General features: G+C 40.2%; 1 protein-coding gene across 5 annotated transcripts in view; it reads left to right on the forward strand.

Moving 5' to 3' along the window:
- Positions 1 to 5,213: 5,213 nt before the first annotated feature.
- Positions 5,214 to 25,769, forward strand: part of LOC110450747 (tyrosine-protein phosphatase Lar-like) — a 277,405-nt gene continuing 256,849 nt past the window's right edge. For 2 of the 5 annotated variants that reach the window (XM_021498477.1, XM_021498469.1), the window contains exon 1: positions 5,216 to 5,744. The gene's annotated coding sequence lies outside the window, so the exon portion shown is untranslated. Of the gene's footprint in view, positions 5,745 to 25,769 lie in introns of all 5 variants that reach the window. The other 3 variants (XM_021498451.1, XM_021498459.1, XM_021498482.1) reach the window with 3 other exon arrangements.

Below are 25,769 nucleotides of genomic sequence, written 5' to 3' on the forward strand. Positions count from 1 at the left end.
TGCCTGCCCTGCCTTGTTAACTCTATTAATACTTGCCCTACTTTCCTACCCTTGTGAGTGTTTGCCCTGCCTCCTTAATTCAGTACATTCTTGCCCTACTTTTCTACCTCTGTGAGTGCCCATTTTGCCTCCTAACTCATTAAATTCTTGCCCTACTTTCCTACCCCTGTGAGCTGTTAACACTTGCCCTACTTTCTTACCCCTGTGAGCTGTTAACACTTGTCCTACTTTCCTACCCCTGTGAGCTGTTAATACTTGCCCTACTTTCCTACCCCTGTGAGCTGTTAAGGTGGCTCCACACATCGTCATCAGCGTCCATTTTCGTGACGTACTTCCGGAAAAAGTACAGCTAGGACTCAATTTTCTTGATCGAAATGTGCATGTACGACGTGTCGTCATTTCCGTATTGCGTATCGGGCATTCATTATCGTAGTGCAAATTATAACAACACCTGGGCCGTTTTCGTTTAAATGGTCAAACCGATCGGACCACTGTTGTTCGTTTATTAAATAAGGTCAGACCTAGTAATCTGATATTGCTTTCAGGCGAGCCTTGAAAAAGCCTTGCAAGGCCTGCATACACATTTGCATGTCCGCCAGGATTTATACCCGAAATTGTTACATTTATAAATGGTTAAACCGGTTGTTCCACGAACAGGCCCCTGGTAAACAATAGTACACGTGCGTGCCGATGATATGTAAACACCCGAAAGGGTTCAAATTTAAGCTCGCATACTTGCGAAAAGCGAGTGCAAATTGCAAACTGCGAGTAGAGATTTCAGACACCAGCATTTTTTTGCAAGTGAAAATTTTGGGCTGAATAATCCTCATTTCTAATGGTCGGTCTTTACAAATTCTTTCTTTGACAACTCGCGGTCATTTAGGCGTATTCTTGTCATTCGCCGAACGAATGATTCAGCTTTTGTCATTAAAGGAAGTTTACAATCGATACATGTCCCATGCGCATGTCTGTTAGGAAGTACCTGCACAAATAATGATGACGTTTACCGCATGTATGATGTTTTTCGGTAATCTATTTTTAGTTACTATTTATAGTGCAAATACGATAGGCTTGACTAGTCACGTGGTTGTATTGGGGTTTCCCAAGGTTAAATTTCACAGCTCGCTGCACCGGCAAAATAACAAATGGACAAGTTTTTGAAAAGACCAAGCACGAGCAGTGCAGAAGCCGATGAATAAAAGGCAAACGTTGAGTTGAAAAAGGCTTCATCCAAGGGTGTATCTGCCAGCCTAAGGCTTCGTCCAAGGGTGTATCTGCCAGCCTAAGGCTTTGTCCAAGGGTGTATCTGCCAGCCTTTGGCTTTGTCCAAGGGTGTATCTGCCAGCCTAAGGCTTCGTCCAAGGGGGTATCTGCCAGCCTAAGGCTTCGTCCAAGGGTGTATCTGCCAGCCTAAAAACTGTAAAAACATGGATGAAGGAGTTCAATACTGATCTCGAGTATGATGGTGAAGGTGACAATGTGACAAAAATTGTCTGCAAAACGTGCAAGTCATTTGCACCAACAAACATGTCCTCTAATGTAAGTCATTCATGAAAACTAATTAGCTATTAATTTGAACTTTTAACAGCTACTATAGTGATAGGATCAGATGTTTGGTAAACTAAAATTTGTTGACTTTGAGTTGAGAGGCACATACATAAGGTCGGTCAAAAGCTATGACATAGCTTATGTTTTCTAGATCTAATGTTGTTATTATATGACATTACCGACTATAAATAAACTTTGTATTGTATTATATTATCCTGTATAAGTTCAAAACAAAACCTCTTACAGTAGATTCTAGAATATTTTATTTTAATGACGCCTACATTGAAATGTAAAAAATGTCTGAAGTAGAATTTTTTTTTCAGTTTGTTTCTGGTAACACTACTGTCAAGAGGGAGTTGGCAATTAATACTGTGTTGTTTTAGAATTTAATTCAAAGTTAACATGTCTAATAAAGTTGGAAAAATGCAAATTGCAAGTTGTTTTCTCATTTAGCAAGTAAGAAAAAATACCACTTGCGAAAAAATGCAAGTAGAAAATCTGGTTAATTTCGAACCCTGCCCGATATCGAGATTTTACCGGGAAATGTATAATCACACGTACTTTAGGAATAAAGCTTTCCAATTTATAGACATAAACAGACTCACGGGAAGACAGTGACATGAGACCAGACGACCTCAAGAAGGTCATGTTGGAAACACATGGAATGCAGACGTACCGACCTCACATGTGCATATCACGTACTTACAGGAGTTCATAAGCTCGAGGTCGTAACGATTTTACTGTTGAGGAAGTTTCGCTCTGTCGATTAAATCGTGTTTACAAATGTAGTCTACTTACTCTGTAAAAATAATGTTTTGTAAAATATCAAGATACCTATGAAATGCATGTGAGAGTGCACGTGAGAACGGCATACCATGCGATAGCCACTGGTCACATATGTACCTGACATGTAAATTTTATAAATATACTGTAAGTTAGCGGACTTTGGAATGATGTCCAAAGTGTACATGACTGAGGGTAATTTGGTTCCATTAAAGAACAATAAATTGATAATTTTGATATCATATTTTTTATTTATTTCCATCATTTTTAGCTCACCTGGCACAAAGTACCAAGTGAGCTTATGCCGTGACGCGGCGTCCGTCCGGCGTCAATATTTTACTTTAAACGACTTCTTCTTAATAACCGAAAGGCCTAGGGTGTCAATATTTGGCCAGAAGCAAATTTGGATAAAGGGCTACAAAGTTTGTTAAAATTAATGACCTTAACCTATTTTCAAGGTCAAAGAGGTCAAATACGGTATGTCAAAAACGTTAAACATCTTCTTCTCAATAACCGAAATGCCAAGGGAGATGATATTTGGCCAGTAGCATGCTTGGGTGTAGGGCTACCAAGTTTGTTCAAATGAATGACCTTCAATTATATTCAAGGTCACAGGGGTCAATTGTATTAAAAAACCTTTAAACAACTTCTTCTGAATAACCAAAATGCTCAGGGTGATGATATTTGGCCAGTAGCATCCTGAGATGAAGGGCTACAAAGTTTGTTCAAATGAATGACCTTGACCCATATTCAAGGTCACAGGGGTCAAATATGTTTAAAACTTTAAACGGCTTCTTCTGAATAACCAAAATGCCCAGGGTAATGAGATTTGGCCAGAAGCAAACTTGGATAAAGGGCTACAAAGTTTGTTAAAATAAATGACCTTCACCCATATTCAAGGTCACAGGGGTCAAATATGGTAAAACTTTAAACAACTTCCTCTGAATAACCAAAATGCCCAGGATAAATAATGATATTTGGCCAGTAGCATGCTGAGATAAAGGGCTACAAAGTTTGTTAAAATAAATGACCTTCACCCATATTCAAGGTCACAGGGGTCAAATATGTTAAAAACTTTTAACAACTTCTTCCGAATAACCAAAATGCCCAGGGTGATGATATTTAGTCAGTAGCATACTAGGATCAAGGGCTACCAAGTTTGTTTAAATGTATGACCTTTAATCATATTCAAGGTCACAAGGAGCAAATATGTTCAAAATATTTCAACAACTTGTTCTAAATAACCAGAAGGCTCAGGATGTTGATATTTAGTCAGTAGCATATGCTGGGATCAAGGATTACTTTGTTTGTTAAAATAAATGACTTTGACTTATATTCAAGGTCACAGGGGTCAAATTTGTTTAAAATCTTTAAACAACCTCTTCTGAATAACCATGGGTCCCAGGATGTTTATACTTTGCAAGTTGCATCCTGAGATGAAAGGCTATACAATGTGTTCAACATAATGACTTTGTTCGGCTTTCAATCACAGGGGTGAAATGTTTTAAAAAAAAAATAACGGGTCTTTTGAATGAATTTTAATCATAAATACTGATATTTTGCCTGTAGCTTTATTTTAGATCACTTTTAAGGTTACAAGTGTGAGTTTTATACCAGGTGAGCGATGCAGGCCCATTGGGCCTCTTGTTGTTATATGTAAACAGAGACAACTATCATTGTGTAAATGTCATCCCTCTGCAAAAAGTTTCGATTTTTTTCAAGGAAGATAACTATCACCCGGTTCAAATTAATGGAAAATGTAAAATAAATTAATTATAAAGCCATTGTGTATATTTTGATCAATTTCCCATTTTATATGTATAGATCTTTGTGTCCTGTTTGCTTTTAGCTTGTAGATAATCACTTTTATCTATACAAATTCAATAAAAAACACTTTGTGTAACATGTGTTACATATTTTGTGATAAATAAAATATTTTTAGGGTTAATTAGAAATGCTTCTTTTCATTTTATTATTGTTTTTATTGTTCCGAACAATGCCACACGCAAACAAAAAAAAAACCGGAAAATATTAAAATTGACGAAAATTCATTTTTGTGGTATTTTTTCCAAAAATGTCCCCAAACTATCGGAATGTTTAGATTTTCATAAAATCAACTCTTCATCGTTGCATAACCATTATATGAAAGTTTCAACGAATTTTGCTGGTTAATTGCGAAAGTGTGGAGCCACCTTAATACTTGCCCTTTTAATTCAGTACGTTTTTGCCCTACTTTCAAACCTCTGTGAGCGGCCGCCCTGCCTCCTTATCTTTGTTATGTTAGTGTACACCCTACCAACTCCTCTGAGTGCCCGCCCTGGTTCTTAACTCTGTAAGTGCCCGCCCTGGTTCTTAACTCTGTAAGTGCCCGCCCTGGTTCTTAACTCTGTAAGTGCCCGCCCTGGTTCTTAACTCTGTAAGTGCCCGCCCTAGTTCTTAACTCTGTAAGTGCCCGCCCTGGTTCTTAACTCAGTAAGTGCCCGCCCTAGTTCTTAACTCTGTAAGTGCCCGCCCTGGTTCTTAACTCTGTAAGTGCCCGCCCTGGTTATTAACTCTGTAAGTGCCCGCCCTGGTTCTTAACTCTGTCAGTGCCCGCCCTGGTTCTTAACTCTGTAAGTGCCTGCCCTGGTTCTTAACTCTGTAAGTGCTTGCCCTGGTTCCTAACTCTGTAAGTGCCCGCCCTACCTTGAGATTGCCTACAGCCTGAACCTCCGTGCTGTATAGCTGGGGCCTAAGCGTATGTACCAAAGCTTGTTCTCAGTGTTTCAATCCATTGATTTTTTCGGGGAGATGGTTTGCCTATTGTTTGGAGCGTGTTGATATAGTAGTAATGCATTACTCTAACCCACTCCAGGCATTCGACTAACACAACCACCAAACCCTATGTACTAATTACGTCAACTTTATTTCTGACCAGTTTTGGGGAGTTGGTATTTTCCCCGTCGTGCAAAAAGCCTTGAGTGGCCATCTTAATTTTTGTGTGTCTTTGCATATTCACTTATGGATCCAGTTTTCTGAAGTCTGTCAGATAACAGAAAAAGTGACGGATACACTTTAAAGCATCATCTTGGATTGTGGCGGAATCTGTCCTAATAGGGTTTAGATCCTACTGATTTAATTCCTTCTCTCCAAGAGGTATAGAGAAAAAAGGAGAAAAAGATAAAGCCAAACGGATCAGTGAAGAAATTGTTTTTAAGAACAGTGAAGCTTAAGTTAATTCCCATCTACTGACAAGAGTGGGCTTCTCTAGCTTGCACCGATTTTTTGTTGTTGCAATCTTTCTTTCTTACATTAACGCAGGATTTAGCGGATGAGACGAGGCTTGGGAAAATGGCTGAATAAGAGATCGCAGCGAATCCACTTTGACTTGTGATTGCACTGTTGGCGGGCACAGACTATTGATACTGCTGACGGTGAGTCAAGCCAAGCCATTATTTTATCTTCTATCTTTGTCAAAGATTTTGCAGTTTATCTAGTTATTTTCTGTTTAGCTAGAAAACATTGTTTAAGGATACTGTTTCATGACTTTTTAATCTGTGTGAATTTAACAAGGTAATGAAAATTGTATTGTACGGGTAATTAACAGATTGTTTTAGAGCAGTATGTATTTTTCAAAAAATTTGCTTAGACAGAGTAGTTTTTAGTGATCAAACATGCATGATAAACCAATTTGTATTGAAAATGGCTGCAAACAGACTCAAAATAAGCCCACGTTATCTAGTGAGTGTGGATTGTTATATCAGTAAATCCCAAGTTGACATACACAGGCAGCAGCCATTGGCCTAGACTTAAGGGTAAGAAACATTTGCATAATTGGGTGTATTATTGATGCTGTAGTTTGTTAAGTGGCATTTCTCCCGCATGGGGCACTGATAATTGATAAGATATCATTATTGAAAAAACTAGAAATGATACTGATTTTTAAAGGGATATGAATGGTGACTAAGTGACAAATTGGAAGTGCATGCAAATTTTTTCAGAGCTAACTCAAAACCTGGTCAGCTTATATTAAATTCATAATAACCTTAAATAAAATTGTGAAGAGACCTTTAAATTCTGAAAAATGCTGATATTTATGATTGAGATAAAATCCTTAGGGACTGAAATGTTGAGCAAACAAAAAAAAATGGATAATTTGAAAAATATTTCAAATATATGTCTCAGAATTTTGACATCATGAATTTTGAAGCTGACCAGGCTTTGGCGGTTTGAGCTCAGAACAGAACCTTCAGTAGTCATATTATAAATATTATGTGAATGGTCTACTAGACTGAATGTACAACAATACCGGTTTAAACTGATTTCCTCAACAGCTGTTGTTCAGAATAGAAGGTTTCTTAATTACACAGGTTTTAATTACATAAAATTACCTAAATTGTTTGTCCATGATAAGAGTCTGGTTTATACAGGTTTCCAGATTAAACAGGGGTTATGAAGACAATCCCAAATTTATCAAAATAAAGTAATTTAACCTGCCTTTACAAAACCCTTAGGAATCAGAAAGACTTTAAACCAGACATACAAAAATTATCATAACCACCAGCACCATGGTATACAGCACTGTTTGTATAGGCTAAGCCACCTGTCTACCACAGCACCATGGTATACAGCATTGTTTGTATAGGCTGAGCTACCTTTCTACCACAGCACCATGGTATACAGTATTGTTTGTACAGGCTGATCCACCTGTCTACCACAGCACCATGGTATACAGCATTGTTTGTATAGGCTGAGCTACCTTTCTACCACAGCACCATGGTATACAGTATTGTTTGTACAGGCTGATCCACCTGTCTACCACAGCACCATGGTATACAGTTTCGTTTGTATAGGCTGAGCTTCCTGTCTACCACAGCACTATGCTATACAGCATTGTTTGTATAGGCTGAGCCACCTGTCAACCACAGCACCATGGTATACAGCATTGTTTGTATAGGCTGAGTTTCCTGTCTACCACAGCACCATGGTATACAGCATCGTTTGTATAGGCTGAGCTTCCTGTCTACCACAGCCCCATGGTATACAGCATTGTTTGTATAGGCTGAGCTACCTTTCTACCACAGCACCATGGTATACAGTATTGTTTGTATAGGAGCTACCTGTCTACCACAGCACCATGGTATACAGTATTGCTTGTACAGGCTGAGCCACCTGTCTACCACAGCATCATGGTATACAGTATTGTTTGTATAGGCTGAGCTACCTGTCTACCACAGCACCATGGTATACAGCATTGTTTGTATAGGCTAAGCCACCTGTCTACCACAGCACCATGGTATACAACATTGTTTGTATAGGCTGAGCTTCCTGCCTACCACAGCACCATGGTATACAGCATTGTTTGTATAGGCTGAGCTTCCTGTCTACCACAGCCCCATGGTATACAGCATTGTTTGTATAGGCTGAGCTACCTTTCTACCACAGCACCATGGTATACAGTATTGTTTGTATAGGAGCTACCTGTCTACCACAGCACCATGGTATACAGCATCGTTTGTATAGGCTGAGCTTCCTGTCTACCACAGCCCCATGGTATACAGCATTGTTTGTATAGGCTGAGCCTCCTGTCTACCACAGCACCATGGTATACAGCATTGTGTGTATAGGCGGAGCCACCTGTCAACCACAGCACCATGGTATACAGCATTGTTTGTATGGGCTGAGCCACCTGTCAACCACAGCACCATGGTATACAGCATTGTTTGTACAGGCTGAGACACCTGTCTACCACAGCACCATGGTATACAGTATTGTTTGTATAGGCTGAGCTACCTGTCTACCACAGCACCATGGTATACAGTATTGTTTGTATAGGAGCTACCTGTCTACCACAGCACCATGGTATACAGTATTGCTTGTACAGGCTGAGCCACCTGTCTACCACAGCACCATGGGATACAGCATTGTTTGTATAGGCTGAGCTACCTGTCTACCACAGCACCATGGTATACAGTATTGTTTGTACAGGCTGATCCACCTGTCTACCACAGCACCATGGTATACAGTTTCGTTTGTATAGGCTGAGCTTCCTGTCTACCACAGCCCCATGGTATACAGCATTGTTTGTATAGGCTGAGCTTCCTGTCTACCACAGCCCCATGGTATACAGCATCGTTTGTATAGGCTGAGCTTCCTGTCTACCACAGCACTATGCTATACAGCATTGTTTGTATAGGCTGAGCCACCTGTCAACCACAGCACCATGGTATACAGCATTGTTTGTATAGGCTGAGTTTCCTGCGTTTTATTTCATAATGTAAAGGAAACCTATTCTATCTGAAGCCTGTCTAGCTGGACCAGAATAGATCTCCGTAGGAGTTTGTTCAGACAAGTTGTACTGTAGTGTATGTATAAAAATCACCAGCCCACCAAAGCACAGGAGCAAGGATCCATTATATGTCTTTAGCTATTTTGAAATACAACCGTGCCATCTGTCTAAAAGAATTTGACAGGGAACAAAACTTTCTTTTCAAATTATACAAGTTTTCAAATTATACAAGTTCAATATACATAGAAATGTATTCGGTGATACTATACAGGTATCTAGATTATACAGGTTCTACTTTATACAGAGTGCAGTTTACACAGGTAATACATGCTTTTGGCTGATTCCTCCTGTAATAAAGCTTAAATTTGCTCTCATAGATATAACTTATCCAAACATTTGATGGAGGTCAGGAAAGATGGCAGTGATTTCCATTTCAGCATGCAGTGGTACCCATTTGCACAACTGCACTAAAATTGCTATGATAACTGTGATCAGTTGTTTGACCTTCTACCACTGAGCCACATATCAATGGTACATGATACCTAAAAGGCTTTCCTTTAATTATCTCAATGCAAATGGTCTACACTATATCTTGAAACAGTTCAGTCCATTTGTGGTCCAACCACCTCAACCTGCAAAAGGAAAGCTTCCAGTATCTCTGTAATATGAAATTTTCAACCATAGGATGCAACTGAGGTTCAGTCAAAGGTGGACTGTCAGTACAAGTGCCACTGAGGTTCAGTCAGAGGTGAACTGTCAGTGCCACTGAGGTTGGGTCAGAGGTGAACTGTCAGTGCCACTGAGGTTGGATCAGAGGTGAACTGACAGTGCCACTGAGGTTGGGTCAGAGGTGAACTGTCAGTGCCACTGAGGTTGGATCAGAGATAAACTGTCAGTGCCAATAGAGTTATAGGTAGTTTACTTTTAATCATGAGGTGTGTACAGTTTACGGAAAGCTGCCAGAAGATTGTAGTATTAGCACATGCAAACGATTGCATGACTGTTAGATTTTCATTGTCCTACTGGCTTATCACTAGTCCAATCAGGAGAGTTCTGCCAAGATTTGTGATAGTAAAAATGCTGATCCAAGGTGAGGCTTATAAGGTCATAAGGTCACAGTTCGCTGAGGTCAATCTCTCCTACTACTACTACTCCTCAGGGTCATTATTTGTAATGGTTAATGACACGTACTGTGGGGTGGACAGTGTAATGGCAGTTCCAAAAATATCCTCCAAACCCAAAGGAGTTTTCGACACTGACTAATTAGCTTGGTAGTAGTCGTCTGATGGACAGATACATTTTGTAATGTCTGGACATGGTAAGTACTGCCTTGCTGCGCTGTAATGGGTCAGTGTTCCTAATGGCAGGTCTCAGACTTACACAGATTTATGTTCCCCAAGAAACTGAATCTCGGAACCATGAATTATAGCTGAAGAGTAGAGAGCACTGGAGGTTGAAGCTATCATTGGGTAGAGGGAGTAAGGTTCTTCTGGTACTAACCAGATATCATTGGGTAGAGGAGTAAGGTTCTTCTGGTACTACCCAGATATCATTGGGGAGAGGGAGTAAGGTTCTTCTGGAACTAACCAGATATCATTGGATAGAGGGAGGAAGGTTTTTCTGGTACTAACCAGATATAATTGGGTAGAGGGAGTAAGGTGCTTTGGGTATGAACCAGATATCATTGGGTAAAGGTAGTAAGGTTCTTCTGGTACTACCCAGATATCATTTGGTAGAGGGAGTAAGGTTTTTCTGGTACTAACCAGATATCATTGGATAGAGGGAGTAAGGTTCTTCTGGTACTAACCAGATATCATTGGATAGAGGGAGTAAGGTTTTTCTGGTACTAACCAGATATCATTGGGTAAAGGGAGTAAGGTTCTTCTGGTACTAACCAGATATCATTGGGTAGAGGGTGTAAGGTTCTTCTGGTACTTACCAGATATCATTGGGTAGAGGGAGTAAGGTTCTCCTGGTACTAACCAGATATCATTGGGTAGAGGGAGTAAGGGTCTTCTGGTACTAACCAGATATCATTGGGTAAAGGGAGTAAGGTTCCTCTGGTACTAACCAGATATCATTGGGTAGAGGAAGTAAGGTTCTCCTGGTACTAACCAGAAATCATTGGGTAGAGGGAGTAAGGTTCTTCTGGAACTAACCAGATATCATTGGGTAGAGGGAGGAAGGTTCGTCTGGTACTAACCAGATATCATTGGGTAGAGGGGGTAAGGTTCTCCTGGTACTAACCAGATATCATTGAGTAGAGGGAGTAAGGTTCTTCTGGTACTACCCAGATATCATTGGGTAGAGGGAGTAAGGGTCTCCTGGTACTAACCAGATATCATTGGGTAGAGGAAGTAAGGTTCTCCTGGTACTAACCAGAAATCATTGGGTAGAGGGAGTAAGGTTCTTCTGGTCCTACCCAGATATCATTGGGAAGAGGGAGTAAGGTTCTTCTGGTACTAACCAAATATCATTGGGTAGAGGGAGTAAGGTTATTCTGGTACTAACCAGATATCATTGGGTAGAGGAAGTAAGGTTCTCCTGGTACTAACCAGAAATCATTGGGTAGAGGGAGTAAGGTTCTTCTGGAACTAACCAGATATCATTGGGTAGAGGGAGGAAGGTTCGTCTGGTACTAACCAGATATCATTGGGTAGAGGAAGTAAGGTTCTCCTGGTACTAACCAGAAATCATTGGGTAGAGGGAGTAAGGTTCTTCTTGTACTAACCAGATATCATTGGGTAGAGGGGGTAAGGGTCTTCTGGTACTAACCAGATATCATTGGGTAAAGGTAGTAAGGTTCTTCTGGTACTAACCAGATACTAACCAGATATCATTGGGTAGAGGGACTAAGGTACTTCTGGTATTAACCAGATATCATTGGGTAGAGGGAGTAGGGTTCTTCTGGTACTAACCAGATATCATTGGGCAGAGGGAGAAAGGTTCTTCTGGTACTACCCAGATATCATTGGGTAGAGGGATTAAGGTTCTCCTGGTACTAACCAGATATCATTGGGCAGAGGGAGAAAGGTTCTTCTGGTACTACCCAGATATCATTGGGTAGAGGGATTAAGGTTCTCCTGGTACTAACCAGATATCATTGGGTCGAGGGAGTAAGGTTCTTCTGGTACTAACCAGATCTCATTGGGTAGAGGGTGTAAGGTTCTTCTGGTACTAACCAAATATCATTGGGTAGAGGGAGTAAGGTTCTTCTTGTACTAACCAGATATCATTGGGTAGAGGGGGTAAGGGTCTTCTGGTACTAACCAGATATCATTGGGTAAAGGGAGTAAGGTTCCTCTGGTACTAACCAGATATCATTGGGTAGAGGGACTAAGGTACTTCTGGTATTAACCAGATATCATTGGGTAGAGGGAGTAACGTTCTCCTGGTACTAACCAGATATCATTGGGAAGAGGGAGTAAGGTTCTTCTGGTACTAACCAGATCTCATTGGGTAGAGGGTGTAAGGTTCTTCTGGTACTAACCAAATATCATTGGGTAGAGGGAGTAAGGTTCTTCTGGTACTAACCAGATATCATTGTGAGGATTGATCACGCGGTATCCCACTACTGTATTTATCATTTTGTCTTGTCTGTAAGATTTTGTCCCAAACTAGTTTGTCAACCAAATTGTTTGTTTTCCAAACTGTTCTCACTCAAAGCCTTCATACCAAGGATTGTTATCCGAAATCTTACTGTTCAGTTCAATTTTTAACATGTTACCTAAACTGCTCTCTAAAAATCTTTCCCCAAACTCAAGTTCTTGTCCCCAAAACATTTCCCCTGGCATGCTCATTGATCTCCTTAACTCTCTTCACCAAAACTTTAGTTCCCCAAAATGTTGTCCTTACATTTAAAATAAAATGTGAATTCCAAGCTCAGGTTGTCCATTTTTAAAAAAAAATATCATTTATGTGTTTTTGAAAGATTCCAAAAATGAGATTTTCGGACATTGTACACAGTGCAGAGGTTTTAAACTGGTCAGTTACTGACACCACCCATTGTACTTCCCTGCCATCCTGCACCTATTTCCTACAGTTCACCTACACGTTTATTTCTGTTCGGCAACCCTATGCAGTCTTATATGTTTTAGTACAGTGTAATTACGATAGAGCTATTATTATATTAGCCTTGTCAATGTGACTTTTCAAAAGTGGAGTGTTTTTAGTTCTGCCTCGTGCACAGACGCAGACGGCAGTAACCTAGGCTCAGAGTGAAGGGGAAATGGTAACCAAATTAGGCAATCAGCGCACAGACAGTGGAGCCCTGTACAGATTGAATTTTGTCAAGTCAGATGACATTTCGGCGACAAAAAAGTCAGGAAAATTTAGTTTAAGGCTCTGGTTATTGAGAAGAACAATTGAATTTGGAGGATGGTAATTTGAATTTGTTCAGGAAAGATGTTTCGTGTTGGTATCATTTCTTGATTCAGTAATAGTATGGGAACATTTATTGAGTTCTTGAGATAAACATGGGTGTTATTGATACGGACCAAAGACCTCTGTGGGATATGAAACGTTATCTGGTGATCTGAGTAACAATTTACTGCGATGGAAACTCCTTCAAATGATAGAAAATAAATCTTGTAGCTTTGCCATATACTACAAAATATATTAAAGAAACAATGAAAATAAATCTTGTAGCTTTGCCATATACTACAAAATATATTAAAGAAACAATGAAAATAAATCTTGTAGCTTTGCCATATACTACAAAATATATTAAAGAAACAATGAAAATAAATCTTGTAGCTTTGCCATATACTACAAAATATATTAAAGAAACAATGAAAATAAATCTTGTAGCTTTGCCATGTACTACAAAATATATTAAAGAAACAATGAAAATAAATCCAAAATTTGTACTATATGATGTTCTTAACTTAATTGTAAGCACACCTGTCTCAATGAGACTAAATTGATCTGGCCCCCTAGAGGCAGAGGGGCAAGGCTCATGCAATAGCCATACTATTGAAGATTACTTGCCCTTTAAATAATATTTCTTCATATTTTTTATTTGAAAGGCCAGAGAGGTTTTTAACCTTATATATATATGCATCATCCTAGATTAAGGGGATTCATATTTTTTCTTAAGTTGTGTCACCCTCCCACAGGGGGCAGAGGGGTGGGGCCAAAAGGAGAAATGTGTAACTCTTCTCCTTAAGTATAGCTTGATTTATTTGAACATCATTCAGCATGCAATGGAGTCAGTTTCACTTATAAATGTATAAAGGGTTAGACTTCATGATAGGTAGGACTCAGTGATAGAAATAGGTAAAATGTTCAAGCTCTAACCAGGTAGGATATAAATGTATAAAGGTATAGATTTCCTGATAGGTAGGACCCAGTAGTAGAAATAGGTAAAATGTTCAAGCTCTAACCAGCTAGGATATAAATGTATAAAGGGTTAGACTTCCTGATAGGTAGGACTCTATAAATGTATAAAGGGTTAGACTTCCTGATAGGGAGGACTCTATAAATGTATAAAGGGTTAGATTTCCTGATAGGTAGGACTCTATAAATGTATAAAGGGTTAGACTTCCTGTTAGGTAGGACCCAGTAGTAGAAATAGGTAAAATGTTCAAGGTCTACCTGACTAGTTTTAACCAGCTAGGATATAAATGATACACGGTACTGGCCACACATTTTGGTCTGCGGTACTGGCCACACATTTTGGTCTGCGGTACTGGCCACACATTTTGGTCTGCGGTACTGGCCACACATTTTGGTCTGCGGTACTGGCCACACATTTTGGTCTGCGGTACTGGCCACACATTTTGGTCTGCGGTACTGGCCACACATTTTGGTCTGCGGTACTGGCCACACATTTTGGTCTGCGGTACTGGCCACACATTTTGGTCTGCGGTACTGGCCACACATTTTGGTCTGCGGTACTGGCCACACATTTTGGTCTGCATGCTGATTTAAAATCCGAGATGTCCACATTGACCCCAGATTAGCGAAGACATTTTTAACTTCAGGCAGGTTTTGACATATTTTGACAAATAATCCTCTCATGGTTCTCACCATGTGTTTACAATTTTTTTGTGGATTCAAAATCAAAGATGGCCAATCTTGGCTGAAATATTGTTGCCTAATTTGTAAGTTCCATACAATCAATTTTAACTAGAATTTATAGAAGTGTTCCTTCTGCCCTTTCTGCCCTTACAAAGTGTTTCTTATGTAATTTAATGGGTTAATAAATATCTATAAGATTGCTACCATGATGCAATATTAGAAATATTTTCAATTCATTTTCTGTTTAAGGTAACAAATACAAACATTCAAGCAATACAGGATCTTTAGGCCTATTGTTTTGTTAGATTGACTTTTTTGTATATTTTTCATCTAATTTTTTATTTTTTCTATAGTTGATCATGTGATCTGGTATCAGTGCATCTGATGTTGGCTTCACAAATGTTCATTGCGCCACTTCTATCATTGAAGAAAAAATACATCAGAAGGTTGAATGAGTGTACACGGCAGGCATGTCGGTGCGTTGTGTGACACATATATGTGCAGGTGTCACGCCACTAACGTACCTGTACGCATTCCTGGCCGTCTGATGGGACATGCATGTTTGATCCCGATGAATGAAGTTGACGTAATGGTGATTACCCAGAAAACATAAGTGGACCATTCCACATAAAAAAGGGAGTAGTTCATTTCATTTAGATGGGTAAGGGAGGTTGACCATAGACCGAATGGCTCCAGTGTGTCTGTCTGGGTTCCTGCTGAATCATGATGACCTTGAGCCTGCAGCCAAGGTCAGGTATCCCTCAGCGTGTTTATCACAAGTTTAGGAAAATGTTTCAAGAAACAAATCTATTTTTAATCTTTTGTAAAGAACAAGGAAACAAAACCAGTTTGCTCTTTAAATCCATGTTTGGAGATTTCACGATAAACATGAATGAAGGGATGTTTTTTCATGAAGTTGATTAGGAAGTTTTGCTCTGAACAAAATAATTCTATTTAAAAATTTGATTAAGTGTTGAAGCTGATGGTATAAAAGAGAGAAGCAGACGGCAAGCTCTACTGTAGTTGTGTGAGGTAATTAGGTGTCGGAATGACATACAGGGAATGAGAGAGTGGGGCGTGATCATGACAAAGGCAGTCGGGTTGATGTCTGCATCAATTATTGGATGCAGAAACATGTATTGTGTAGGTACGTATACTTACATACATGAATGGCCTTTGTGTTCTAATGAAGGTAAAAGTTGATTAACCCTCGACTGAGTAGGCAAACTCGCTGTAAGACGACCTTCTAGGGGTGTCTAGGGATTAGGATGAGGAGACAAGTGAGTGCGGGGTGGGAGGGGTGAAAAAACGGGAGAAAAAATGATTAGCCCTCGACTGTGTAGGCAAGCTTAATAAAGACAATGATCTAGGGTCTAGGGGTCAAGGTAGGAAAGTGGAGGAGAGGTATAGAAAAGGGAGAGAAAAGGAAATGGGGGGCACACAGAAGGGTTGTGGGTGTGGGGGTAAGGAAGGGAGAATAGGGAGGAAAGAATGGTACAAGGACAGTAGGTTTGACATGTTATAGTCTTTATCCTCTCTTTCTGTTCCTGCACTAAACATATCATCTGTCCTCCTGCGGCTTTTATGAAATTGCTACAGATGCTGGGGCTGAAACCGATTCAGCACTTCAGCACTACTCAGCAATATGGCCCAGTGGAGTTACAAACAAATATAGGACTGGGATAAAACAAACAAACGTCAAATCCATGGAGCTTCAATGTCCAATTATCACTCTGTAACTGGGCATGTTACAAAGGCAGCATACAGCTTGTCAACAGAAGTTAGGGCCCACATCCTCAGCTCCTCCTCGAGAGAGATAATTCCAGAATCTCTTTGGAAACTGTTTGCGCTATCCAGTCACAGCTGGAGGGCTGTCAATGGTTGGCTTCAAGGGGGACATTGTATAATGCAAGGCTGGCAGGCTTTATTGCACTTCTTTTGAGGTATTGCTATGCTTCTCTCAGATGTTCATAAAAATGCTGGACCATAGGGATTGGTTCAAGGAGTTAAAAATCATGTAAATGATTTGAGAAAGTTTAGGAGCTATTTCTTATAAAATAGTCATCCATAGTGTATTTGTTATTTGTTTATTTGTTTACTGTCATACAAAGTACTGATGATACCAGTAACATGTGTCGTATTTCACTGGTTCTATTCAGGAGGCTCCACACTTTGTCAATTAACCAGGAACATTTGTTGAAACGTTCGTGTTATAGTTATACAACTATGATCTAAACATTCCATCAGCTGGGGGCCTTTTATTGGAAAAAATACCCAAAAAAATGAGTGTTCGTCAATTTTAATATTTTCCATATTATTGGTGTATGGCATTGTTGAGGAACTTGTCTGATTACACAGGTTTTCTTGTAACTGGAATGTGTCAGATAAGACAGGTTTGTTGTTACTGGAATATCTCAGATGAGTTTTTTCCCAAATTATTCAGGTTCCAATGTTATAGGAATGTCAAATTAGACAGGTTTTATCATTACGAAAATATGTCTTATCAGACAGGTTATGACGTTAAATAAATTGGTCCGATAATACAGGTTTTAATGTTATTGAAATGTGTCAAATTAGGCAAGTTCTTTTATAGAAATGTTTCAGATAAGAAAGGTTTTGTTTCTCTTTACTATGATAATTCAGTTGTTTAGATGTGTTTGATGTTTGTGGGACAAGATAGCCACACTACTCCACTGTTAGTATTTCAAAATATCCAGAAAACAAATGAAAGCATTTACAATAAGTGGGGGGCCTCGGGACCATCGTCCAATTTGTGGCACATTTATGGGAGTTTATCATGTTACACCACAGGGAATCACCTAGTTTTTCTGCTGAGTTGAAGTTCTGTCTTTTGCCTAACAAACAATTATTGTCCGAACAACTCATGTCAATCGCCAAATGAATTTTTGTTGGTTCTTTCTGTTTGGCCTGACCTTTTCCAAGCCTAGCGGACTAATGGCCGCTATTTTGATATAGATCCCACCATCGAGGAAATGGGGAAACATGCCTGTTTTTGTTGAGATCAATAATGTAAGCATCCATGTTATGGCTCCTAATGCCCAGGTTAGGGTAAGTGTAATGATAGGGTCTGGGGCATAGCTGATGGCCGGCACAGCATGTATGGTCTGTGTATTTTAGGGCAACTCAGCATGTATGGTCAGTCTATTCTAGGGCAGCTCAGCATGTATGGTCTGTGTAACCAAGGCCAATACACCATGTATGGTCTGAGTAACCAAGGACAACACGACATGTATGGTCTGTGTAACCAACGACAACACGACATGTATGGTGTGTGTTACCAAGGCCAACACAACATGTATGGTCTGTGTAACCAAGGACAACACGACATGTATGGTGTGCGTTACCAAGGCCAACACAACATGTGTGGTCTGTGTTACCAAGGACAACACGACATGTATGGTGTGTGCTACCAAGGCCAATACAACATGTATAATCTGCGTAACCAACGCCAACACATAATGTATTATCTGCATTACCAAGGCCAATACAACATGTATAATCTACGTTACCAAGGCCAACATGACATGTAGCTAGTGTCATAGTGTGTGGTATGTGTCTGTAGCTAGGGGTTGCGTCTTAGTGTGTGGTATGTGTCTGTAGCTAGGGATTGTGTCTTAGTGTGTGGTATGTGTCTGCAGCTAGGGATTGTGTCTACGGGTGTGGTATGGGTCTGGAGCTAGGAATTGTGTCTTAGTGTGTCGTGTCTGTCTGTAGCTAGGGGTTGCGTCTTCGTGTGTGGTATGGGTCTGGAGCAAGGGATTGTGTCTTAGTTTGTGGTATGTGTCTGTAGCTGGGGATTGTGTCTTGGTGTATGGTATAGATCTAGCTAGTGTCTTGGTGTGTGGTATGGGTCTGTAGCTAGGGTTTGTGTCTTAGTGTGTGGTGTGTGTCTGTAGCTAGGGGTTGTGTCTTAGGGTGTGGTATGGGTCTGTCTCTAGGGTTTGTGTCTTGGTGTATGGTATAGATCTAGCTAGTGTCTTGGTGTGTGGTATGGGTCTGTAGCTAGGGATTGTGTCTTGGTGTATGGTATGGATCTAGCTAGTGTCTTAGTGTGTGGTATGTGTCTGTAGCTAGTGTCTAAGTGTGTGGTATGTGTCTGTAGCTAGGGATTGTGTCTTAGTGTGTGGTATGTGTATGTAGTTAGGGATTGTGTCTTAGTGTGTGGTATCTGTCTGTAGCTAGGGATTGTGTCTAAGTGTGTGGTATGTGTATGTAGCTAGGGATTGTGTCTTGGTGTGTGGTATGGGGCTGTAGCTAGGGATTGTGTCTTGGTGTATGGTATGGATCTAGCGAGTGTCTTAGTGTGTGGTATGTGTCTGTAGCAAGGGATTGGGTCTTGGTGGGAGGTATGTGTCTGTAGCTAGGGATTGTGTCTAAGTGTGTGGAATGTGTCTGTAGCTAGGGATTGTGTCTTAGTGTGTGGTGTGTGTCTGTAGCTAGGGATTGTGTCTAAGTGTGTGGTATGTGTCTGTAGCAAGGGATTGTGTCTTGGTGTGAGGTATGTGTCTGTAGCTAGGGATTGTGTCTTAGTGTGTGGTATGTGTCTGTAGTAAGGGATTGTGTCTAAGTGTGTGGTATGTGTCTGTAGCTAGGGATTGTGTCTTAGTGTGTGGTATGTGTCTGTAGCTAGGGATTGTGTCTAAGTGTGTGGCATGTGTCTGTAGCTAGGGATTGTGTCTAAGTGTGTGGTATGTGTCTAGCTAGGGGTTGTGTCTAATTGTGTGGTATGTGTCTGTAGCTAGGGATTGTGTCTAAGTGTGTGGTATGTGTCTGTAGCTAGGGATTGTGTCTTAGTGTGTGGTATGTGTCTGTAGCTAGGGATTGTGTCTAAGTGTGTGGTATGTGTCTGTAGCTAGGGATTGTGTCTTAGTGTGTGGTATGTGTCTGTAGCTAGGGATTGTGTCTAAGTGTGTGGTATGTGTCTGTAGCTAGGGATTGTGTCTTAGTGTGTGGTATGTGTCTGTAGCTAGGGATTGTGTCTAAGTGTGTGGTATGTGTCTGTAGCTAGGGATTGTGTCTTAGTGTGTGGTATGTGTCTGTAGCTAGGGATTGTGTCTAAGTGTGTGGTATGTGTCTGTAGCTAGGGATTGTGTCTTAGTGTGTGGTATGTGTCTGTAGCTAGGGATTGTGTCTAAGTGTGTGGTATGTGTCTGTAGCTAGGGATTGTGTCTTAGTGTGTGGTATGTGTCTGTAGCTAGGGATTGTGTCTAAGTGTGTGGTATGTGTCTGTAGCTAGGGATTGTGTCTTAGTGTGTGGTATGTGTCTGTAGCTAGGGATTGTGTCTTAGTGTGTGGTATGTGTCTGTAGCTAGGGATTGTGTCTAAGTGTGTGGTATGTGTCTGTAGCTAGGGATTGTGTCTTAGTGTGTGGTATGTGTCTGTAGCTAGGGATTGTGTCTAAGTGTGTGGTATGTGTCTGTAGCTAGGGATTGTGTCTTAGTGTGTGGTATGTGTCTGTAGCTAGGGATTGTGTCTAAGTGTGTGGTATGCGTCTGTAGCTAGGGATTGTGTCTTAGTGTGTGGTATGTGTCTGTAGCTAGGGATTGTGTCTAAGTGTGTGGTATGCGTCTGTAGCTAGGGATTGTGTCTTAGTGTGTGGTATGTGTCTGTAGCTAGGAATTGTGTCTAAGTGTGTGGTATGTGTCTAGCTAGGGATTGTGTCTAAATGTGTGGTATGTGTCTGTAGCTAGGGATTGTGTCTTGGTGTGTGGTATGTGTCTGTAGCTAGGGATTGTGTCTAAGTGTGTGGTATGTGTCTAGCTAGGAGTTGTGTCTAAGTGTGTGGTATGTGGGTAGCTAGGGGTTGTGTCTAAGTGAGTGGTATGTGTCTGTAGCTAGGGATTGTCATCAGATCATTGATCAGTTGGACATGCCTTATTAATAACAATATCACTTTGTGTAGGCCTGTTCATTTCACTTTCGGAAATCAACATGTGCTTAAGTGACTTAAATGTAGCCGTGATAAATTCTCGCAGAGCTCCAGCATGGGGAAGACGCAGGGGACCAATGTATGATGTGGTGTGCGTCCATGATCCAGATCAAGCTACGGTGTTGCTATCTGTTGCAGTAGCTCCAACACTTCTGTGTACAAGAGACATTATAATAAGACGTTATTGATCGCACTGCTAAGGCCGATAAGCCCCTCGTGCGGATTGACATTGCCCGTTTTCGTAACTCTTGCTGACGACTGGCATAATTCCCAGGACATCATAACGCTCGGCCAAAGCCTGGGCTTTCTCACCGCGACGATCCCAGCTCCACAACAGCAGATACAGTAATAATCAATTACTTGCGTTATTTGGGAGAAGAAACTTGCAGAAGCTAAGGCTTGTGCTATATAGTCACATTGTTACAGGCAGTCGTAGGATTAAGGGATTGTTTAAAGTAGAGAACCAATTTGTAATAAGAATGAGGTCGCTCCAATAGGATCATAGAAACCATTTTTTTTCTTGATTGTGTTATCTGGTGCTGTGATCTTCCACTGCTGTACGAATATGATGTAACGTTTAAAATCAATACCCCGATTTCTATCTCTCCTTCTTCACCACTAAACCCAGGCTTACAGTGAGCACAGGTTAAAACACTCGTCTGCTCTCACTGACATTTTAAGTGTCGCAAATTGCTTTACCAGATTAAATGAAATCCTTTTAAATTTAGTTTTCTTAAAATGAGTAAATGGAAGCCTTCTCTAGTTAACTACCAACAATGTTTTAGAACTTCTTCACCCCAAGTTTGTGCTGTTCCTGAATGGCAAGTGATGGAACAATGGAGACAGAATAATAAAGTGGAGTAATTGGATTTTTTTCCGTTGTTCCTGAATATGATCAAGTGAGTTTTACGCTACACAGAGTTACCTTACTAGTCGACTATTTGTAGTACTGAAGAGGAGTATAGGTTTGGACTCCCTCCATCAATATGTGCTTTGCTTTGTCCGTGGTAACTAAAATACTCTGTCACTTATAATTGCCAATGTTTTCGCATCTATACCTCTTTGGATTGCAGAGTATGACTATTGAAACAGAGTTATATCCCGTTCTATTCATACAGAGTTATACCCTTTCTCTTTATGTAGAGTTATAACCCTTTTTATATACAGAGTTATTGTCATTTCTCTTTATACAGATTTATTGCCCTTTCTCTTTATACAGAGTTATTGTCCTTCCTCTTTATTAAGAGTTATTGCCCTTTCTCTTTATACAGAGTTATTGCCCTTTCTCTTTATACAGAGTTATAGTCCGTTGTTCAGAGTGATTCTCTGTTTTAAGTCAATTGCTAAAATTTGTAACTAAGTACCTCTTTGGATGGCTGAGTATGGCATACTGAAATCATGTCCTGTTCCCTGCTATATGCAGAGTTGATGCCCTTTGTTTAATGTCAAATACCAAAGTTTGTTCGGTGATGAGGGCTTATTGATTGCTCAAACTGCTTTGCCTTGTTTAACATTGTGAGAAATTAGCCTGTAAAATCGTTCTTTATTTCTATTGAGTTCCTGGAGTAAACCAACTTTTGAGGGGATTGTCTTGTGAAAAGTTTTGAAAAAATTGTGCTTGTTACCAAATTTGACTCTGCATTCAATAGGTTTCAGACAATAAGAGACTGAGCTTAGTATAGATAGTATAGGATCTGTGTTGCCTGAGTAAAGGATCTGTGTTACTAGAGTATAGGATCTGTGTTACCTGAGTATAGGATCTGTGTTACCTGAGTATAGGATTTGTGTTTCCTGAGTATAGGATCTGTGTTACTAGAGTATAGGATCTGTTATACCTGAGTATAGGATCTGTGTTACCTGAGTATAGGATCTGTGTTTCCTGAGTATCGTGACCCAGTACCGCTATGCTCACCACAGATGTTTCCAATCACCCAGTACATATACATCATTACTGATGCTGGTATGTGCTGCCCTTTACCTCTACAGGAGTTAATCAACATCATTGATTGAGTGACACGGTCAAAAAGTTCATCAAGTGCGTAACAAAAATCTCACCTGTCAAGATCTTTGATGATTTCAATGTGAAGGAAGAATTTAGTTCTGGTGATGTTACAACTAATTCTTGGTTTTGACCTGGGTAATAAGCTTCATGTTCTGACTGACATCAGATAATGGCTGCCGACCTGCATAGAATGGTTTAATGATTGTTAGGCTATTGATCGATGGATGAATATTACTGCTGGTCATATCATTGCGTGATGGTGAGGTTTTGGCGCTGCAGCAAATAGTACCAGTACTAGTGGTCATTGTGGACTTCGGAGAATTCGGATTCAAATGTTACTCGATACGAAGGCTAATCACAGAGGTCAAATGTTACTCGATACGAAGGCTAATCACAGAGGTCAAATGCTACTCGATAGGAAGGCTAATCACAGAGGTCAAATGTTACTTGATACGAAGGCTAATCACAGAGGTCAAATGTTACTCGATACGAAGGCTAATCACAGAGGTCAAATGCTACTAGATAGGAAGGCTAATCACAGAGGTCAAATGTTACTCGATACCAAGGCTAATCACAAAGGTCAAATGTTACTCGATACGAAGCCTAATCACAGAGGTCAAATGCTACTCGATAGGAAGGCTAATCACAGAGGCCAAATGTTACTCGATACGAAGGCTAATCACAAAGGCCAAATGTTACTCGATACGAAGGCTAATCACAAAGCTCAAATGTTACTCGATACGAAGGCTAATCACAGAGGTCAAATGTTGGTTTGTCCCATTGAAGTCTTAGCACACTCAGCATTCTTCATCATTTATAAAGTCTGGATGAGTCTGGTTCAACTGTTTAGGGAGTCTGGATAAGGCAGGTTCTACTGTTAAGAGTGTCTGGATAAGGCAGGTTCTACTTTATAGTTTGTCTGGATAAGGCAGGTTCTACTTTATAGTTTGTCGTGATAGCACAGGTTCCATGGTATTGTTTATCCTGATAAGACAGTTTCCACGTTGTACACTTAAATACAGCTCAGTAAAGAGAGTTTCCATGAAGACAGTTGAGTTAGTTTGATGTGATTCTTGCTGTGGCCTGGTTTAGCTACAGTAGAAGTAAACTGTATGTTCTCTCAGCCTGTTTATTGATTTCTCCAGCTCAAAAACAGTTACTTGTTTAAAAGGATTATGTATTATTGATGGGGTTGTAAGTGAGTGTAAGGCACACCGGGGACCTACAAGAATGGTTTACAAAGCTTCACCTCCGTACATCATCAACCGCTACATTAATATGCAATGTTATGACTCAAAATCTTGTTTTAAATAAATGTGATTTATAATATTTACGTCAATTGTTCCCAGATATTGATTATTATAAGCATGTCTAAAATTGGCAGAAATGTTGATAGCAGTAGAACGATACTGCTGTATGTGCCTCTGTGATATAGACTGTATCGAATGTCTACAACGTGTGCCTCGATCCTAAATGAATCAACATGCGTGGTCCGAGGACGATTGTATGCAATTTTGTCGTTTACCATTGTAAATTTCTAAATTGTTTATGTTCATCTCTCTCTCCTCGTGTAGCGAAGATTTGCGGAGACTTCGGTAGTATGACACAGACTCGTAGTCGCCATGATTGGACTGAAGTCATCAATAGCGGGTGTGCAGATGGCGAAAGTCTTTACATATAACCCCACCGCCCTGTAACCACGTCCAACTCCATACAACCAATCTACTCCCAGCACCCATTACCTCTTAAATACCTACTCCGTGTACGAGATTTAAGTTGAAGGGCACCACTACCCACTCTTAGGTGTATGAGATTTAAGTTAAAGGGCACCACTACCCACTCTTAGGTGTATGAGATTTAAGTTAAAGGGCACCACTACCCACTCTTAGGTGTATGAGATTTAAGGCACCACTACCCACTCTTAGGTGTATGAGATTTAAGGCACCACTACCCACTCTTAGGTGTATGAGATTTAAGGCACCACTACCCACTCTTAGGTGTATGAGATTTAAGGCACCACTACCCACTCTTAGGTGTATGAGATTTAAGGCACCACTACCCACTCTTAGGTGTATGAGATTTAAGGCACCACTACCCACTCTTAGGTGTATGAGATTTAAGGCACCACTACCCACTCTTAGGTGTATGAGATTTAAGTTAAAGGGCACCACTACCCACTCTTAGGTGTATGAGATTTAAGTTAAAGGGCACCAATACCCACTCTTAGGTGTATGAGATTTAAGTTAAAGGGCACCAATACCTACTCTTAGGTGTATGAGATTTAAGTTAAAGGGCACCAATACCTACTCTTAGGTGTATGAGATTTAAGTTAAAGGGCACCACTACCCACTCTTAGGTGTATGAGATTTAAGTTAAAGGGCACCAATACCTACTCTTAGGTGTATGAGATTTAAGTTAAAGGGCACCAATACCTACTCTTAGGTGTATGAGATTTAAGTTAAAGGGCACCAATACCTACTCTTAGGTGTATGAGATTTAAGTTAAAGAGCACAACTACCCACTCTTAGGTGTATGAGATTTAAGGCACCACTTCCTACTCTTAGGTGTATGAGATTGAAGGAACCAATACCTACTCTTAGGTGTATGAGATTTAAGTTAAAGGGCACCACTACCTACTCTAAGGTGTATGAGATTTAAGGCACCACTACCCACTCTTAGGTGTATGAGATTTAAGATTTAAGGCATCACTACCCAATCTTAGGTGTATGAGATTTAGGTTAAAGGGCACCAATACCTACTCTTAGGTGTATGAGATTTAAGTTAAAGGGCACCAATACCTACTCTTAGGTGGATGAGATTTAAGTTAAAGAGCACAACTACCCACTCTTAGGTGTATGAGATTTAAGATTTAAGGCACCACTACCCAATCTTAGGTGTATGAGATTTAAGTTAAAGGGCGCCAATACCTACTCTTAGGTGTATGAGATTTAAGTTAAAAGGCACCAATACCTACTCTTAGGTGTATGAGATTTAAGGCACCACTACGCACTCTTAGGTGTATGAGATTTAAGTTAAAGGGCGCCAATACCTACTCTTAGGTGTATGAGATTTAAGGCACCACTACCCATTCTTAGGTGTATGAGATTTAAGATTTAAGGCACCACTACCCAATCTTAGGTGTATGAGATTTAAGTTAAAGGGCACCAATACCTACTCTTAGGTGTATGAGATTTAAG

This window comes from Mizuhopecten yessoensis, unplaced genomic scaffold (assembly GCF_002113885.1).
Source record: "Mizuhopecten yessoensis strain PY_sf001 unplaced genomic scaffold, ASM211388v2 scaffold549, whole genome shotgun sequence".
NCBI lineage: Eukaryota > Metazoa > Mollusca > Bivalvia > Pectinida > Pectinidae > Mizuhopecten > Mizuhopecten yessoensis.